A 19,450-nucleotide genomic window follows, 5' to 3' on the forward strand; every position below is an offset into this window, starting at 1 on the left:
TGTTAGACTTTTTTACTTGCTATACAAAAAACTAACTAACTCTATGGCCTATTGAACCCAAAAGTTCAATGCCGCATTCACAAAAGCTCTCTATTGACTTCTTCTCTTAGTGAACTAGATCCAGTTTCTACAATGTATTCCTATCTCTGTGAGATCCATCTTAATATTGTCCTCCCATCTGCACCTAAGCCTTCTTATGGATGTTTTCCGATTGAATTTCCAGTCAAAACTTTGAAAGCGTTCCTACTTCCTTCCATTCTGGCTACATGGTCTACCCACCTGAGCCTCCTACACTTGATGATCCTAACAATATTTGGTAAACGGTTTTATTTGGTTATAATAAATAAAATCTTAGGCAAAATGTGATGAGGTAATTTAATCATGGTATATTGCTCTTTCATATTTTACACTTTAATAGCTGAAAGAGGAAATATATGGACTTATTTTATAAAGACAGCATTACTTTGGCACCTTGTTTATAAATGATGTCGTGACAACCAACATCAGTTATTATACACAGAAGGTATAAGTAGATAATGGTTATTTTAATACGGATGTGAATTGACGAAATTGAAGAAGATTGAGGAAAAATGTAGACATAAAAATGTAAGCAAGATGCAACCATGAACAGGTGTATTGTTTTGTTTTCTGAGCTACATTATAAACAAACTGTTTACGTGTGAAGTTATTACAAGATAGAACATTAAGAGCATTACAGAATAACAAGAAGAAACACGTTGTTATTTAAGTATTTACTTACAACATATCTAATAGTGTAAGTATTTAGATATTTTAAAAAATTCTATTATTGATAATGTACGTTATTCAGGCGTTACGGTAATAAATACATATTGTGAAGAGATGTTGGACAACTGAGTATACTTCATTGGTTTTTGCATAAATATTTAGAAAACTGAAATGAATTAATGTAATGTTAATGTAATATATATAAATAGTGCAATGCAATATATATAACAAAATCATGATGTTATTCTTGGGCTATGATTTTGTACGTCATATAAACACATATTGCCTATATTACCAACTGGAATATTCGATTTTTTCATTACTTGTTAGAATATTTCTAGAGAACAAATCTTAGCGCCTCTTCTTATAAATAAAACCATGAATATTCGTCAAATATAATGATTAATATTCTCCTAATATGATAAGTTTTTTTTACATAGGTATGATAGTGACATACATAAATACATCCACATAACGTCTGTAAAAAACATAAATCCAGAAACAATGAAATAAAATCAAATCTTTCAATTTAATGTCCCAAAATTATGTCTTTCTGGCTAAGGGAGACGACGATTAAGGCAGGTGCATAATGATTGAAGAATTGGTGGAATGAGAAAGTGGAAGGAAACGGGAGCACCAAGACAAAACTCACGGGCATGATGTTGTCCACCATACAATTACTTGATCGGGAGTCGAACTAGGGATCCCACGCACCAGAGGTAAGCGTTCTACCACTGAGCCACATCGACCCCATCAATCCAGAGAATACTCATATTTGTGAAATACTATAAATATGTTTTTTTTTATCAACACAAGAGCAATTCCCAGAAGTTGAGAAGCGATCATAACAACTAACAGGCTGTTAACTCGGGTCCTCACCATATGAACATTGCAGCATTGTTGAAAGATGGACTCAACATGTCCTTGATTCCCTTACATAACAATGTGCACGTTCTCTGTGACATTTTTGCGTGTCCTTACCTCATTTGTTTAACATAGGGTGCCTTAGGATTGTGGTGCCCAAATGACTGTCGAAATTGGAAATAATCATTTTAGAATCAACTGAAAATCACAGATCTTAATCAACGTTAGACTTCGAATCTTTATTCATAACAGAGTAGATCTATTGCCCGCGACTTTAGATCCAGCCGATATTATAATGAATAAATGGCAATTGGCAATTCAAGGAAATATTTCAAGTTAATTGCTTAAAATAGAGAACATGACAAAATGTGTTGTAAGGTTTTAAATATTAAAGCTTAGAACGTATATAACAAATTGTAATTCCCATCACTTTTACTATAATCTGAATTACACTAAAGGTAAATTTTAATTTAAACTTAATATTCATACATTAATTCCTTATTAACGTTATTGGAATTAGAATTTACTCATATGTCGCATACATTTATAGAGAGAAAGGAGTTGCGCAATAAAAATATTTTTGATATGTTTTTCTACAATTTCCAAAACATTGAATTGCATCTGCAATTACTGACTTTCAAAAGTACTAATTTAATCGTAAGTTAGAACGTTTAAGGAAACGAGCAAATGTACATTTTAAGTGATTTTACAACTGTATATGTCAGTACTGGATATCCTTGAACAACCTAACACTAACCTGATTTAATACAGTAAATATTGCTTCCTTCATATGTTTGATTTCTTCTCTTAGCTCGTTTGGTAGCATGAATAAAAAGATTTATGCATGTGCTGAAACGAACAAAACTCGTTTTTAAGACTTGAAGCATGCATAAATTGAAAATTCCTACTAAAGTGGTTCGGGGTTCAATTCTTATGCACAACAAGATTTTACTAGCGTTCTTTGAAGGGAAAAACGGTTACGCGATTCATTCAACACATATATAGTATAGAATTTCGTTAAGCCTACGTAGACATTCAAATGTGAAGCAAGAACCGGAATGATAAGAATTAAATATAAATTGTGTAATGATATTAATATGGTGTGGATAGTAACATTATTAAATTCAATGTAGGTTGAAAATTCAATTATTTTCCGGCAACCGCATGTTCCTTATAAATACCTATACTAAGAATGTGTACATTTATTATGTTTGTTATAAAGCACATAGTATGTTATTTTATCGCTATTATTATTAACATTATTAATAATAGTAATAAAGTATCATTTTATTTTCATCTCAGTCAACGATTTGGATTCTTGACACTATAAAAAGTCAGACGGCCTTCACATCGGTTGAATAATAATTGACGTCTAGTAGTAACTATCTGTGTAATGAAACATAGTCAATTAATGTTAGCGTAGTGTCCTTAATCCTAATTTTTAATGTATATTCCTTTACTCCTAGATTCTGACTTTACCATATTTCTTTCGAGTCCTAGTGGAAAGGAGCCGCCTACTCTACCCTAATATACTTTACAAAATGATCTCACTTAGGGCAGAACGCTCTAGATACAATATATTTTCATCTCTAAAATAATTGTATTCAATTTTGATTAGAACCTTCACATGTCGCTTTAGTAACCCTAACTTGTAAAATAATAGATCTTAAAGAGTGGTTATCATTATTATTATAAACATTAATAATATTTAATATTAAAATTTAATAACAATAGTGACTTGTCTGCCATCCTAATGTTATTTAATTGAAATAATGTTTTTCATATTTTCTCCTTTGGACGGTAGAAAGCTATCTACTAACTGATTTCTTTCGTCTGTAAACTCGTCTTTATATTCACCCACCAGACTAGTATTATGTCAACAAGAAGAAAGAAATAAACTGGTTTATAATATCAAAATGTTTTGCAGTTACAGGGAAATTCTTCGTAGAAGGCTTAGAGTTCGATTCCCGTGCATTGCAAGTTCCTAATCTAGTTCTTCCTGGTAGGAAAAAAAACGATCAAGTTCTGAATACTAAAAGAAATTCGTTATGCACACACAGTAAAAGTATAGCAGACAATGGAGAGAACTGGACCTTGCACTTTCTCAGAGAGTATACTATTAACCAAACCTCATTTATATCTACCCCATCCATTTAATAATTTTTCTTCTTTTTATAAAGAAACACTGTAGTTCAATAGTATGATTTTTTTCCTTCTTCAATATACAATGAATCCATTCACTCTTCCACAGCAAAGACCTTCCACATTGGTGGTTGAATGTGCAAATTTTCCTCTCGTCTTCCAGCATAGGGAAGAGCATCTGCCGGGTTATCAACCGCGGACTCTCCACGTGTCGTTCCGAGGGAACAATACTGTTGCGGATTTCCAGCTGCTAGTAACCTCACGCTGCAGTGAAGCTTTCTCCAGCAGGACGAAGCTACATTATGGATACTGACCGGTCCTGGAAGCCTGGACAAAACTTGTTTCCAGCATTAGTTCTCCAGTGCTTAGTTCAATAGAAAGGCTGATCGTCTTAATGTGACGAAGATTTTCCACACCACCATTCTTGCTGAGTGGTTCACAGCGAGACGGTAAGCCGAATAATAATGTTCTTCCAGTCGCTTCTGTTGCACAGTCCTGCTTCTTGCTTGGGAATTGCTAATAATTTCTTCAGTATCTGCTTTGCAATGTGTGCTTCTTCTATATCAGAGCTGTGTGTCTTTCAATATGCATTGGGAATATAAATGATTAAGTAAATTTTATTAAATTTATCCTCCAAAAATAATAATATCAAATACACATATATGTACCTTGTAGAATAATACAAAACCTTTCCCTAATATTAAAATTCTGTGCCTTAAATATAGTGTAATTTATATTTGCACCCAATAAATTTAACGTTTTTTAAAGCTATATAGATATTAGTTCATGTATTCCAAGTGATTTATACAATAAAACAAAATCTATTTAAGATTGACAGTAATATCATCTGCTTCTTTTCTGCTTACAAATATACCAACGTATTCCCATTCTAGATTTTTAATTATCTTTACAGAAAAATAATACATTACGTTCTTATTGCTTAGGCTGTTTACTGAACTATCGTAGCATGTTTTATATTTATTGCAGAGCAGAATTTTTGCAGCGTATTACATTTTAGAATTTAAAACATTGTCAAGAATGATTTATAAAATTTTATCGCAAAACCGTATTACTACAGAATGGCATACTCTATCATATATATTTATAATATCAAGAAGCTTACCAGTGTTGGTTAGCGAGTTCCTAAAAGAGTATGGCGATATAATTAATACAAATACGTAGTTTTGAACGATAAAGAAATTTTTGAAAGTAGTATTTATATAGAATAATGTAAATATTGAAAACTTACATTGTATATTTTAGCATTACTGTATACTTTTATCAAAATAATATTTTTATAAATCCAAAACTTCACTTTAAATCTCAAAAGTAGCTGTTAAATTTACTTCACTTTATAATTGTTTATAAATTTCTTAAACATGTAAAAGTGTATATGTCAAACTTTGTACATTTAACTTAAAGACATGTATGGCGAACTTTGAATCCTAATACGATCTATATATTTTACAAACATGCCGGACAAACATTTACTACTTTATGTATATCACGTCCAAATAAAAATTTGATATCTCAATCTCGCTATAACGGCCTAATTAACCACTAAACAACACTTTCTCGCAAACAATTAATACTTTGATTCAGTTCACTTTAAAAATATTACAAAAAACTATCAATATGATACTTACTTCCTTTTTGTAGATAGATTTGTTTCTTCATAATTTTAAAAATCGTCATTAAAGGCTACAATACTGTCACTAACATATAGTATCAAATAGTTTTTACAAGGCAAATCCTTATATTAATATTGTGAAGAATATTTCGTTTGATATTTGAAATTCAAAAATATTTTATTTATACAATTCATCTGGAGAGTGTTTGTTTTTAAAATTTAACCATTTTAATAAACTTAGAATTATGACTCTTTATTCCGTTTTCCTCTTGAACTTCATGAGTAACACAAAATGCAATGAAAATTGCAGAATTATATTTTATAAACTAAAAGGTTATTGTTTAGCATTTCTTCTGGACAAGAAACCTATTGCCAGACGAGATTATGTTATAATATCTAGTCTGGAATTTTAGTATTATACTGACGTTCTTATTAGCTACTATTAGCTCATTTAAAAGCAGAACTATTAACAAATCAATTTTTCAAAGTACTTATAGTGTTTTAATTTATTATTACTTGCGTTATTTAGAAAAATAGAAGCGTATGGAATATTGGAATTAGCATTTCATCTTTAAGCCTTATAAGTGTTCAATTTACTCATTTTAGGAGAAAGAAAATTGACATCTGGAATTAAATACGATACTATTACAATTTTGAAATGCTTCATTGTTCATTTCCTTAACATTATATAAAATATAAGTGACAGGTTCAATAAATATGCCGTGTAATTAAAGTGAAAAAGAAGGCAATCAAAAGATTTTAAAAAAATAACACCGGATATATTTAAGAAATGCACTACGTTGTTACAAATATTTTTAATTCTTTTATGTATTTGACAGTTGTGTTTAAATTATTTTTAAAGTATCGCGTAGCGTCTGTTAAATTAAGACTCTTACTGAACAAGAAGCTAGTTATTTATAGTTAAACTCTAAGTTGACAGATGTGATACATAATATATCACTACTAATATGACTGCACTTTTGTCAAATTTATAAAATAATGTATTTAAAGAGAAAACAAACGTGTAAGCTATCCAAAATTTGAATAAATTATAACAACTAAAGTGTGATTTAGTTAGTTATCCTTTAATTAGAATAAATGTTTTTTATTTGCAGTAGGCCTACCAAAATTTTACGCGTAGACTTGTTTTAATCTATTGTACATACTATTTAGGCATAGTTAAACAAATTCAGTATAAAATTGAAGTAACATAATATGCAGTTGGTCAGCACAATATTAGAAGTAAATTATTGGGAACTATAATAAATAATTTTCTTAATTGCAGTAGCTGTTTAGTATTTGTAATGTTTATTTTCAGTTTTAAGATAATTCATGACGTAATATCATCGCGTGAATTACAATAAACAGCTAAGTATAGGCCTATATAAATGACTAACAAGTGCAAAACAGTTTACATTTTGTTCCAATTCTTTTCATTGCGTTATACACCGAAAATGTTAAAAAGAAGTTTTTTTTTCGTAAGAAATTTTGTATATCTACTTTCAAATCCAACAGCAATTTGTAATATTATTAGTAAGATTACTACAACAAAATAAATAAAACTATCGTGACTCAACCCTACTTACAAACAATAAATTGGAATTCGTTTACGTATATTAAAATCATGTTATTGTAATGTTCTTTTATAGATATTTGTTACATGAATTTCATGAAAGTCTTACTTATGAATATGAAAATGAAACATGGTTGATGATGTTATTAAATTTCCTAAATTATTCGTCACGTTTTGGTAAATATACTAATCTCTAATTTGTAAGTAGTTTAATGCGAAGCTCCTTAAACCCAAATGAAAAGTAAATCTATTTTCCAGAACGACTGTTTCACACTTCAATGTATGATCTTATTTGTACAATTGAAACTTTAGTAATAAACATTTTACTTATTAATTTTTATTAAAATTAAGTTTTATTATTTTAATGTAAAATAGAATGATCAAGAAATTGCATAAATATAAAATAAATCCATGTTAAGGAATGGAGAGAGGAGTCTTCTTTGACCATGTAATTATCGTTTATTTTTGATTCTGAAATAAAATGAGATCTAATATAGAAGTGGTCGTAAAGTGTTAACAGACGAACTCTAAAATGACCCAATACATACATTTCACAAGAAACTTCAACTATAATGAAAAAATAGTGACTGAATAAAAACTACATGAGGTAAACGTTTATGAGAGATTAAAGTTGTGTCTAATATTTTAGAATATATTATTATTGGTACACCGTTATTAGTATTACTCTCGACCTTGAAAATAATATATATGATTAATTTCAAAATATAATTATGAAGAACCAATATCGACATTTAATGATTTAAGAATGTGAAAAACTTGCACATTTCGCTATTCTAATCACTATATAGCGCAATTTCAATGAATGGTTCCTATATTTATGAGTTTAGTAAAAATAAAATGAAAAATATCGTTCTTTAGTATTTTCACAACTAAAATTTTGAAAATTTTGAAGTATTACATATGTCTAAAGTAAAAGAAATAAATCAAATAGTGTGCTCTATATGTTCTTTAATAGAGAATATTAATACAAAAAAAATGGTAAAAGTACGTAAAAAATTTTAACTAAGATCTTTGAACTTTAAAACACTTATATAAAATATTGATTACATCACTAGCAAAATTTGTAATACCGGTACGTTCTCAAAGCAATTTTACATTAGAGAAAAAACAATATTAAAGCAATGAAATAATACCTTAAGGCTGGTAGAGTCTTATACTATTAACATACCATTCGAATGTTCGTCAGATTGATCTGGCAAATTCCAAAAATTCCTCCTTGTACACATAGAAAGTCTAGAGGTTTGAATCCAGGACCAATCGATCTCAAACCGCCAATGTTGACCATCTATGTTCTGTAATAATAATAAAATGGAAACATGGTACTTTCTTCTTAATGTCGTGAATACTATGTTTTCAACTATAGAAAACATGTATGATAGTTGTATGGGGCCTATAGAGTTATGGAATAGAGTAAAGAAATTAACATCCTACTCCAGAAATACATAACAACACTATTTTCTATATATTTTTTCTCCAGATAAATTTAACATCTGTATCCATACATTTAAATGTAAGGGCATACGCTGTCCATTATTTCGGTATAATAAAACGAATATTATTTTTATCTGGAAGACACTGACCAGTTTCTCACTATATATATATATATATATATATATATATATATATATGTGTGTGTGTGTGTGTGTGTAATTTTATTTTACCTGTATATCATATCTTACCGTAAGTCTTACCTAATGTTCATGTTAAGCTTTCAGAAGAGCACATTAGCGGCCTAGAAGAACATACTATTTGAAGATATATATTTAAAAGCTAAGAGATTTTTATTGTTTTCTTTTGTCACTGTATATTTTTTTTAATGAGACTGCCTTTATGCCTTCTACAAGAGACAGATTTTCATTCAACACATACTACATCATCATTATTTATTGTAAAATTGTTTCTACTTCTACATACTTTAATTAATCGGCTAAAAATGACCTTTCCAAATTCTCAAAAATACACTAACACACGTATTAAGAATATTCAAATATTCAATATTATTTTTATAATATTTACATATTATCAACTACCGTTTACACATTAACAATTCTAACCACTAGGCTAATGGTTAGCACGTGTGTATTTGGTACATATAACCATGGGTTCGATTCCCGATGGAATAGCACAAAAAATGCACTTTCATAATAATTAATTTTTATTAATTAACTGCCCTCCTTAGACCAAACAGCAAAACTGTTAACTAAAATAAGTTCTTATTTTAGTTTTACACATTAACAATTATATTCATGTTTTATATGTATGATCTTAAGCACTATTTGACTGTTAGAAGTTTCCTCGAACTTTTGAGATGCAGAAAAAGTACTCAAAGAGAAAGATAATGTCCAAGGGTTCCAACAGCAAAATATTCTTTGCGAGTATTGTATACCAATGCAATTTTCTCATACATTATTTACTTTTACTCAAAGAAAGAAATCTATCTTGCAATCAAACAATAATTAAGATCTCAAAATTATGATATCAATACTTGAGTTTAATTATTTAAAAACATCTTCAACACAATTTTAATTCAATTAATATTTCATAGATATTGGACATTATCTTCAGTCTAAAATACAATGAAAAATGAAAAGGTAATTGTTGTATATTATTCAATTATTTTTATTATTGGACTTTACACACCTACTCTTCCTTTTAAAATGCAGAGATCTTATTAAACGCTTGCAGGGACATGGGTTTAGAAGTGAATGCAGAGAAAACTAAATACATGGAAGTGCGTCGGGACCAGAATACAGCAAATTATGGATGCGTTGAAATATTAGATAATACTTTTGATAAAGTGGATACTTTCAAATATCTAGAATCAATATTAACAGAGGAAAATCATATTCACGGAGAAATTAAATGTAGACTAAAAGCAGGGAATTCGTGTTACTATTCGGTTCAAAATCTCTTGTCGTTACGAATTCTGTCGAGGAATTTGAAACTTAAAATATATAAAACGATAATCATGCCTGTTGTTTTGTATGGCTGCGAAACATGGTCACTTACTCTGAGGGAAGAACATAGACTGAAAGTATTTGAGAACAAGATCCTGACACGAATATTCGGACCCAGAAGGAACGAGAATGGGAAATGGCGGAAACTTCATAACGAGGAACTACATAATTTATATGGTTTACCCAAAATTTTTAGGGTCGTGAAGTCTAGGAGGCTTAAGTGGGCGGGTCATGTAGCTAGAATGGAAGAAAGTAGAAACGCTTTCAAAGTCTTGACTGGAAGACCAATCGGAAAACGACCATTAGGAAGACCTAGGTGCAGATGAGAGGACAATATTAAGATGGATCTCGCAGAGATCGGAATAAAAAGTAGAAACTGGATACAGTTAGCTAAGGATAGAAGTCAGTGGAGAGCTTTTGTGAACGCGGCATTGAACCTCCGTGTTCCATAGGCCATAGAGTTAGTTAGTTAGTTAGTTAATTCTTCCTTTTAAACTATAGGATAAATTAAGAAATAAATTATGACAATGCATATGATAAAGACTAATACATATTACTTACACTTTAGACGGAATTTGAACTTGAGACTTACAGTTCTTGAGGTTACCAAATAATACCTCAGATTCTTTGATTGCCATCTGCAACTAAATAGAGAATTTTGCCAAGTGAGATCAAAATAAAGAAATCTCACTCATCAACTAAGCTATGCTCATTATAACTCCTGTTATTTTATTGAGAGACTAAGTGATTATATAGTGTTTGTAATAGTAAATGTAGGCAATTTCATAATTGATTTTACGATAATATATCAAGTTAACTTTCAGTACATGATTATATAGAGACTAAAGAAACCTAATGTAAAGTTTTATTTTGTAGTTTTACCTTTAGAATGTTTTAAATATTGTCAGTATAAAAAATTAGGTATTATTACTCAGTGTTACGAAATATACATTTTATACTGTTTGTCTTCTAATGTTAAAATGTAGTATTCATGAAAAATTTGAATATTTGTTGTATTAACTATAAATAGTATATAATAAGAAAATTATTTAAAGTAATTTTTCAATTCCTCTAGTGCCAAATTGCCGAAAATATTTTATTTATCAATAATTAAACTATATAAACTATTTTTTAAAACTAGAAGTTCTCGCTAGAACTACTACGCTCGCATGGTTAATTGTAAAATGAATAAATTATTACTTATTTTGTAAAAACAAATATTTTTTTTTGTTTTATGGAGTAATGCATGTTTTAGGAAAGTCAGCTTCTCCAAACTTGTAAAATATTTTGGTCGGTTGTAACGTTTATCGTTCGTTCTCAACTCCGAAGCTATGTGATACGTTCACCTACCACTTAACATGTGATCCAAAGAACCATATTAGGCCTCTCACCGGGAACTGAATCTGGATGTCTCGCATCAAAGATGTGTCATATTGCCAGAACGGTGCTCAAGCCTTCTTTCTGTTTTAGCTCTTATTGTAACTAATTTGTATAACAATGTTCCAGAACTGCCTAATATTTTCGATTTAAAACATATTCTGGTCAGTGTAATTAAAACATTTTGACTTGCAGATTAAGGCCGATAGTACACTCGTGACCACTTAGAAAAATGTACTTGGTATTCCTAAGTTAGTAATATATCACAATAATATTAATCTTATAATTTATTATAAGCACTTTATATTATTATCGGTATTTATTATTATTACTAAGTAACGACTATTTTGATTGAAGCAATTTATCAGATATGTAAGATGTTTTTGTTATGAAAAAAGTGACAGCAATTCTAAAATGCAAAGTATAATATTATAGAACAGAAAAGTACTGGCTTACATTTTTGCTATTGTGCTATTTCTTGCCTATGAAGTTTTAGCTTCTTCTAAATTTTATGTTAAAAAGAATTCTAATATTAATATGCGATACAATAGTAAGTTGGTGAATATCTTCGTATTCGTTGTATAAGACGAAAACTGAAGACCTGAATTGCAGAACATCCCAAGTCCACCGGAGTACTTTTGAGATTTTAGAAGAAAAACAGGAAGATTATACTTTGCAGGCTGTTGTGTTTAGCTGAACCTATTTTGTATTTTTTAAGAACGGTTTTGATTTGGATTTACGTATTATGCTATTAATAGCCTTTAAAACATATATGCTAACATAAAAAACGCAAATACGAAGAGAAAGAGTGGACTTGGGTGTTATGCAATTCAGGTCTTGAATTAAATCTTATATTATATTAAATTTTCTATTTTACGGGATAGAAATCCTATTAGTCATATCCTATCTAACGTCACTTTACAAATATCTAAATAAATAAAACTATGACAGTGAATATTTAAAATCTTAAAATTTTTAAGTAAAAGTTGTCATTGATTTTATAATACCATTTTCTTTCCGTAACTAAATGAAAATTATTTATATAGAATTTATCATTTTTGTCTCGTAAATTAAATATTAGTAGTGTTGTATTTTAAATATCCTTTGTGTTATATAATATTCAATAATTCTATGTTATTTGTGTTAGGTTTAGTAAGAATTCAATAACAAGCTACTAAATTTGATTTCGAGTTTAGCGTCCGTTTCAGCAGCAAGGTTATATGAGACACAGACTTACTGCTTACCGTGCAATCTGAACCATATGAACTCCAACCAGGAATAAATCAGGGTCCCACTTGTCAAAGGCGCGTATGTTAACCGCTCAAAGAACTAAATTAAAACACATCATATATAATTGCTAATAGTTATTCAAACTTGTTATCAGCTAGATAGAATACTAGATATTTTCTAATGAGATAGGCCATATCTGAATTTTATTTACGTTTTTCTGGACATCTTTTAGTGACATATACAACGATTGTAAATGTTTCATGTTATTAAGGAAAATAGTAAAAAGTAATGAGCTCGATGCTCCCGGGTTCGATCACAGCTTGCACCAAGAAAGATGTAAGGTGGACAGATTCATCTGCTTGTTTCCACATTTGCATTCCACCAATTCGTTCATTATCATCACCAATGCCTCATTTAGCATAATTGTGGAACGTTAAATTCAAAAGTAGTCATACACAGATTAAAATACAATTTTTATTTTTATAATGAAGCTTAATGAATTCTATATGCCTTAGTGATTGTGATAATATGATTTATTTATTATATTTTTCTTAGGTTTTCTTAGATTTTAGGTTAGCGGTTTTCCTAAAGTTAGAAATAAATGGTTTCGAAATTACATTATACAATTTCCTTTATCTAAGTACTTATGAAGTAAATTTAATTATTTTTTAAACAGCTCAAGTCAATGATCGTGTAAACCGTTTGAAAAAGGTGAATTATATTTTATATGAGAGAATTGGATCATTTACCTACAGACACAGGATGTTTGAATATGAGAAAGTTCTAAATCATATTCATTATAATAATTATTATTTTATGATAAAAAATTATAATGTGAAATCCAGTATTTTTATCTATATGCAACTAATTAACCATAGAACAGTGGCTATTTTATTGCTTTATTGTACGTGTTATATTAAATGAATGGATTTTAATTTAAGTTAAAAAGCTTAAAAGAACAAGACTAAAAGTGCAAACATAACCACATTTTGCTTCTGAAAATTTTAAATTGTTGCCGACCTACATTCATTTATTTTTATTTTTCGTAATGTCAATGGTTTCTTTTAAAAAAAAAGAAGTTGCCCTATTCTATATTAGATTCTTTTCGTTTCTTTACGAAAAAATAATCCCTTTCGTAGAATAACAAATTCTGGGTGTAGAATTCTATATGCATTAATAATGTTCAATTTACTCTGATACATTTGTCAAATAATATTATTTTTATGTAATTTTTCAAATAGAAAATAATAATAATATTGTTTCAGATGAAATATAAACATGGGAATTCAGGAAATTATTATTAGTTGAAGTAAAACGAAATTCCATTTGCTATCGAATTAAAACTTCGATATTTGGGTTTTTACTACATTTATTTTTCCAAATTATATCATATTTATATCAATAATTTACAAGGCTCTGAAACTGGCAGTGTTCTATTGTTGCACAAACTATTCTTAAGGGAAAAAACACAATGTTCATCAGATCATAAAGACAAACTGGATAACAATGAGAACAAGTGAATACCTCTAAAAGACCAATTTTACGATACTTTGTATTGTAACACAGCGGTTAAAATTTGAAGGTCTACTTGAATTACAAGATTTGAACAAAAAAGAAGTTGAAACACAAAAGATGAGGATACAAGAAAAGATGACGATCTTTTTATGTATTTAGGCTAGAGGTTTGTGTTGACAGCAACCCAAAGAAAGAGAGGGCCAACAAAAAACACACAAGACTCAGGTCCTACTGTACGCGAAGTGTCCAGGATTGTATGGTTGAAGTAGGGGTAGCCAAAAGGACTTGTCAAGCCAGTTTTCGGGCAATGGAACCGGCAGAAAGGGAGCATTGTAGAAAGCAATTAATGTTCCTTTAGCATAGCCTTCCAGAGCTGACTGCTTCGGTGTTCAGAATGAGGTGAATGTTCAATTCGAAATACAAATGTTTCTCGGGATATATACACAATGAATCTTAATTTCAGTTAGCAGATAGATACATAAGATAATATATGAGACATGATATTTAAATTAGAGTTCTAATTTATTATTATTACTCATATTAATAATTGTAGGTTCATTTGCAAAACATGCTAATTTAATAATGTACTCTAATGTATTTTGAATAATATAAGTATAATTAATTTTATAAAAAGTTGGTTAACTCTGTCAACACTTAGTGAAGAAAATTACTTCAGATCCTTAAGATCAATTACAATATAAATAGATCTTATCTAATGATAAATGTATTTTAATACATATTAATTTTAGAATTGTGTGAAACTCATACACTAAAACAACGCATTTATAAAGAGTATCACAAATTAGGACTGCCTATTTTTAAAAGAAAAATGAATTTTTTTAAAAATATAATTAAAATTATAGATGCTAAAACAACATGAAATAGTTTTACTGATTTATAAATTATTTTTAATGAGAAATGTATGAATAAAATGACTCCAAAAGATCAGTATATACTAATATTAATATCAAAATTTAAAAGATTTTAATTTTCTACCTGATTTAGATGTTGATAAAGAGCGTGCCTTGAAGATATAATAATCTTTCATTCAGAACAAAAGAAACAAACTTACACTGTAACATTGCACATATGTGAAAGAAGAAACAAACAAAACCTATCGAAATTTAGGTAAGGAATAATGCCATTTTAAAACCTTATAACGTTCGATTTAAAGTTTTCTGTGCTATATGCAAACGTGGGCTAATTTATGTATATAATGCCGTATATGTTTTTGAGTTATGTAAACTAGAACCTTGATTACGTTCTTTGTAAAGATTCTATCTATCAACAGACTCCAGGTTTTGAACCCCATTTGGAATCCAATTGATCATCTGTTTAGACGTTGTCGAAATGTAGTCAAAGGACTTGTCTGGCTTCTAATGAGTGAGTATCTAAAAAAATCTGTGGAGTAATAGTGGTTGGAGTCTGGTACTGAGTGCATTATGTCTTCTATATCAGTTTCACGGAAATGGGGAAACTTACATTCAAACTGATGAAGAGTTATATTGGACTATTGAAAGAGATACATATCTTATACTTAAAGCTTATATCTTATCACCAAGTTTGAGTTATCTACGCTAGAATCTTATCCATTTATTTAAACAATCTGTTAAATGTTACCCAACAAATTTGGGAGTAATTGTAAAACAACAAAATATGCTAGTGTGCTGCTGAGACTTAAAGTACTTGTGCAAAGAGTGTCTATTTTAATTATAGTACTTTCTAAGGATTGGAACGTTATATTGTAGTATGTTTACACTTTTTTTCGTAATAGGTTGAAAATATTAAAATTGTCTTAAAGTTAACAAACAAGGTACATTTATCATAACTGAGATTCCTTAATTTTCTGATATAGTATTTGTATTTATGTTCCCTAAAATTGAATGACAATAAAATTTTATAATCCATATTGTTTCATCAATTTTTAAACTATTAATATAAATGATGCAAAAACTAATTACTTAAGAACTTTTACAAAACTAAGTTTAAAAACTCTCAAATTCATGTTTTCTAAAACACGTTCAAGAAATATGTTATGAAAGATATTTTAGACTGATAGATTCCCTGGATTCAATAGTTTTATTCCACATAATTAAACGTCACTTAACTATATATGTCTGAAATCATATGCAACTTTTTTTGTTTATTACCTTGTTACACAAATTGTTCCCATAACATTATATGTTTACGTTCCTCAATAATATTATAGCGTAGCTAGAGTGATTTTGGAGATTACTATAAATCTATCATCCGATTTAATTTTTAATTGAAAATGTCAATATTTGCAAACTCTCATGTAAAGTGTGTTACTCGCATGCTCTCCGCAGCCACTTAAAACTACCCCTTTTCATCTCAGACACTCAAGCAATGGCTTCCATCACACAGGATGCGCATAAGGGAAGTGAATGTTAGTCTGGCACACATATCACATAAAGTATTATTTCGGCAGAAGATGAGAGGGCTTACTTCTTAATGCATCACCACCTCAAAAGACTTTTTGGAATGATACAAAAGGAGCAGTAACAATTCATTACAATTTTCAAGGGAACGCCAGATGAAAAAACATTGGAAACCACTGTACATAAATACATTTAAAATTTTTAGAAATCGCTAGTTCGACAGGTCGCAAAAGCCTATATTAAATCAGCTCTCGTCTATGTTATTACTGACTTAATAGGAAACATTCACTACTCAAGTTGCCTCCGATACTCGGTGAAATTTTCTGCCATCACTTTAAATAAGACCAGTTACCCTCACAAGAAATTTGTAGTTGCAGAGACATACCTCAAAATGTGCATTTAAATAATATTTTAAAAGATAAATCTTATTCTTGTATATTTACACAAAATTAGGAGAAGTTTAAAATGCAGAGTTAAGTTCAAGATGAAATTTGAATAAAAGAAAAATTACAAAATTAATCCTGGAACTAATTTATTTAATCACAAATATGATTTTTTCTAGAATAGAAAAATGCTACTCTTCATTCAACAAAACATAGTTCTGCGCCGAAAACAATTTGTTCATGAATACATACAATTAAGTAATTAATATCTCAAATTATTAAGCGAAGACAAATACCTTGATGATTAGAAATTAAGACAAGTTCCATGACATATTTCCCTTAAGCTTACATTTACCAGGGAAGTTAATAATTATCCCTTACTGGATCGTTAAAAGATAGAATAACACACGAGGGAGCAACTGAATTTTACACCATTAGGTATAGTTCTTGAAGAAATGTTGCTTCTGTAAATACTCATTGGATGCTATCAAATATTAATTTAAGTGTAGAACTATGAACAAAAAATTAAAAAGAGTCAGTCGTCGTCCACAGGAGGTTTGCTGAATTATCGAGTTTTCTAGGAGCAGTTTCGATCAAAGATATTGGCTGTGGATTGGGAATAATTCTCCAATAATAATGTACGAAATTCTCGACACAAACATTAATTACATGTAACTCGTCTTAAAGAAAAATGATAAAAAGATATAACGAAGCAGGATATTGAGTTACAAAATTAGCCAACAAATAAACTAAAATATCCCTTTGGTTCAAAGGGATTTTTCTGTCAGTTCTTTTGCAGCTTTTTGGAATCGAGAGGGACATGAACGTGAAAAGAACATATATGGTATACGAGTTTAGATTGGATGACATGGTAAAGAGAGGAAAGGGAAGGGAAACGTAGATCCCGTCGAGGGATAATTTGGATCACGTGAAGGAATTTGACACTGATGAGAGGTCACCAGTCTCCCAGTTGGTCATCCGGCTTTTCCTCTACCGCGCAAACAGTAATTAAATTCTCAGGCTACCAACTAACATGGGTAGTTGTTATATTTCGTACATACGACGTTGTTGTCGCATTGAATGATGGCGAACGCAAGTTAGTTATTGTTCCTCTCCAGTCAATGTTTATTTGTTGCAAAAAAGACAAACGTTACACCAGAGGATTAAGGAACTTTGTTTCTATTGGTTTTTTGCAACAATACTGTGGCTCATAATATTCATTGTATTTGTAACGTGCATTTACGTCACCGCTTCTCCTGCATATGGTTGTCAGTATGTCACATGCATGTATATTTTAGGATGTAAAGTTTATAGGAATGAATTTACTTCTAGCGAAAAGAAATTCAGAACTGGTTTCATGTACACCAACGTATATTCATCCACATGTCAACTTAACATAAAAGCTTTGCCAAAATTGTCCCTGTTATGATAACGAAGTCTGTCAAAATTATTAAGGAAGTTATTATATTACCTAGGTATAATTAACATTTAATCAAGTATTTGTTTGGAAGAGATTTTGTCCTTTGCATCATTATGCAAGAAAGAGGTTATGAAGGACCGGACTGTTATTAATATGGGCTCCAAACCACGATTTGAGCTTCAGTTTACTACACTTGCCAGATGCACAGATCATCATACAATTTTACCCACATAGATTATCGTTCAATACCACACTACCTCGCCTTAGAAAATTTGTATTACAGACTCACACGACCATTTCAGAATTGCTCGAGATAAACAAGGTTATGTTTGTTGATAATTATATATCTCTGTGCTCTACGATAATTTCTATGGCAAGTCATCTTCTTATGAAAGAAATGGATACCATTTCATGACTTTTGTGATCGTAAAATGAGGTATTCAGGAAGTTCCAGAGTGATTGTCGAAAAGGGAATGACTTCTGGAGAAATCAAAGGAGACTAGGATCAATGCTTCATACGTTTAACCAAACTAAATCAAAGACACGAGCGGTCCCGGGTTCGATTCGTGGTGGGGACACTCGGTTGAAAAATGTAAAAGTTTTTTCAGGCCAGTCATCATGAGTGAGGTTTTCCTAGGTCTTCCTCATTCACACCAGGCAAATGCCGGGATAGTACCTAACACACAGGTCGCAGGACGGTTCCTTCCTTCCCTATCCTCGAAAAGTGTGATCACCGAGGAACATTCCTTCGTATTTCAGAAGTGTTTTTTTCAGTAATAACTACAACTAACACGATTTAGTTTCAAAAGATAGGTGAGAGAATTTAGTGTGATGAATTTTACATTTTATTTCTTAAAAATAAGGAAAAAGTAACTGTTGGTAGTATTCGTGAAAGTATTATTAATTACTATTTGTCCAAATGCACAAGATGGCTTTAGAATTACAAGATAGTTACAAAAATGCAATTATTAACTCGTTATATACTAATTTTAAAATGGAGCTGCCTTGGCTCAGTGGTAGACATCTCTCCTCTTTTGACTGTGGTCACTGGTTAAATCCCAGCGTCAAGCCGACTTTGTTTGGACAAACGCGGTGTGAGTGGGTTCCATGGGACTCTCCCGTTTTCTCCCACTTTCTTCATTCCACCATTTCATTCATTACCATTATCACTATCTCCTTTAACTCTTTTAGG

General features: G+C 30.2%; 1 long non-coding RNA gene across 1 annotated transcript in view; it reads left to right on the forward strand.

The window, feature by feature from the left end:
- Positions 1-3,895: 3,895 nt before the first annotated feature.
- LOC145664345 (uncharacterized) overlaps positions 3,896-19,450 on the forward strand; it is a 319,597-nt gene continuing 304,042 nt past the window's right edge. The window contains exon 1 of the long non-coding RNA XR_014127417.1: positions 3,896-4,202. This is a non-coding gene — a long non-coding RNA (uncharacterized LOC145664345). The remainder of the gene's footprint in view (positions 4,203-19,450) is intronic.

The sequence above is a fragment of the Thermobia domestica genome, chromosome 11, assembly GCF_964235325.1.
Source record: "Thermobia domestica chromosome 11, izTheDome1.hap1.1, whole genome shotgun sequence".
NCBI classification, from domain to species: Eukaryota; Metazoa; Arthropoda; class Insecta; order Zygentoma; family Lepismatidae; genus Thermobia; species Thermobia domestica.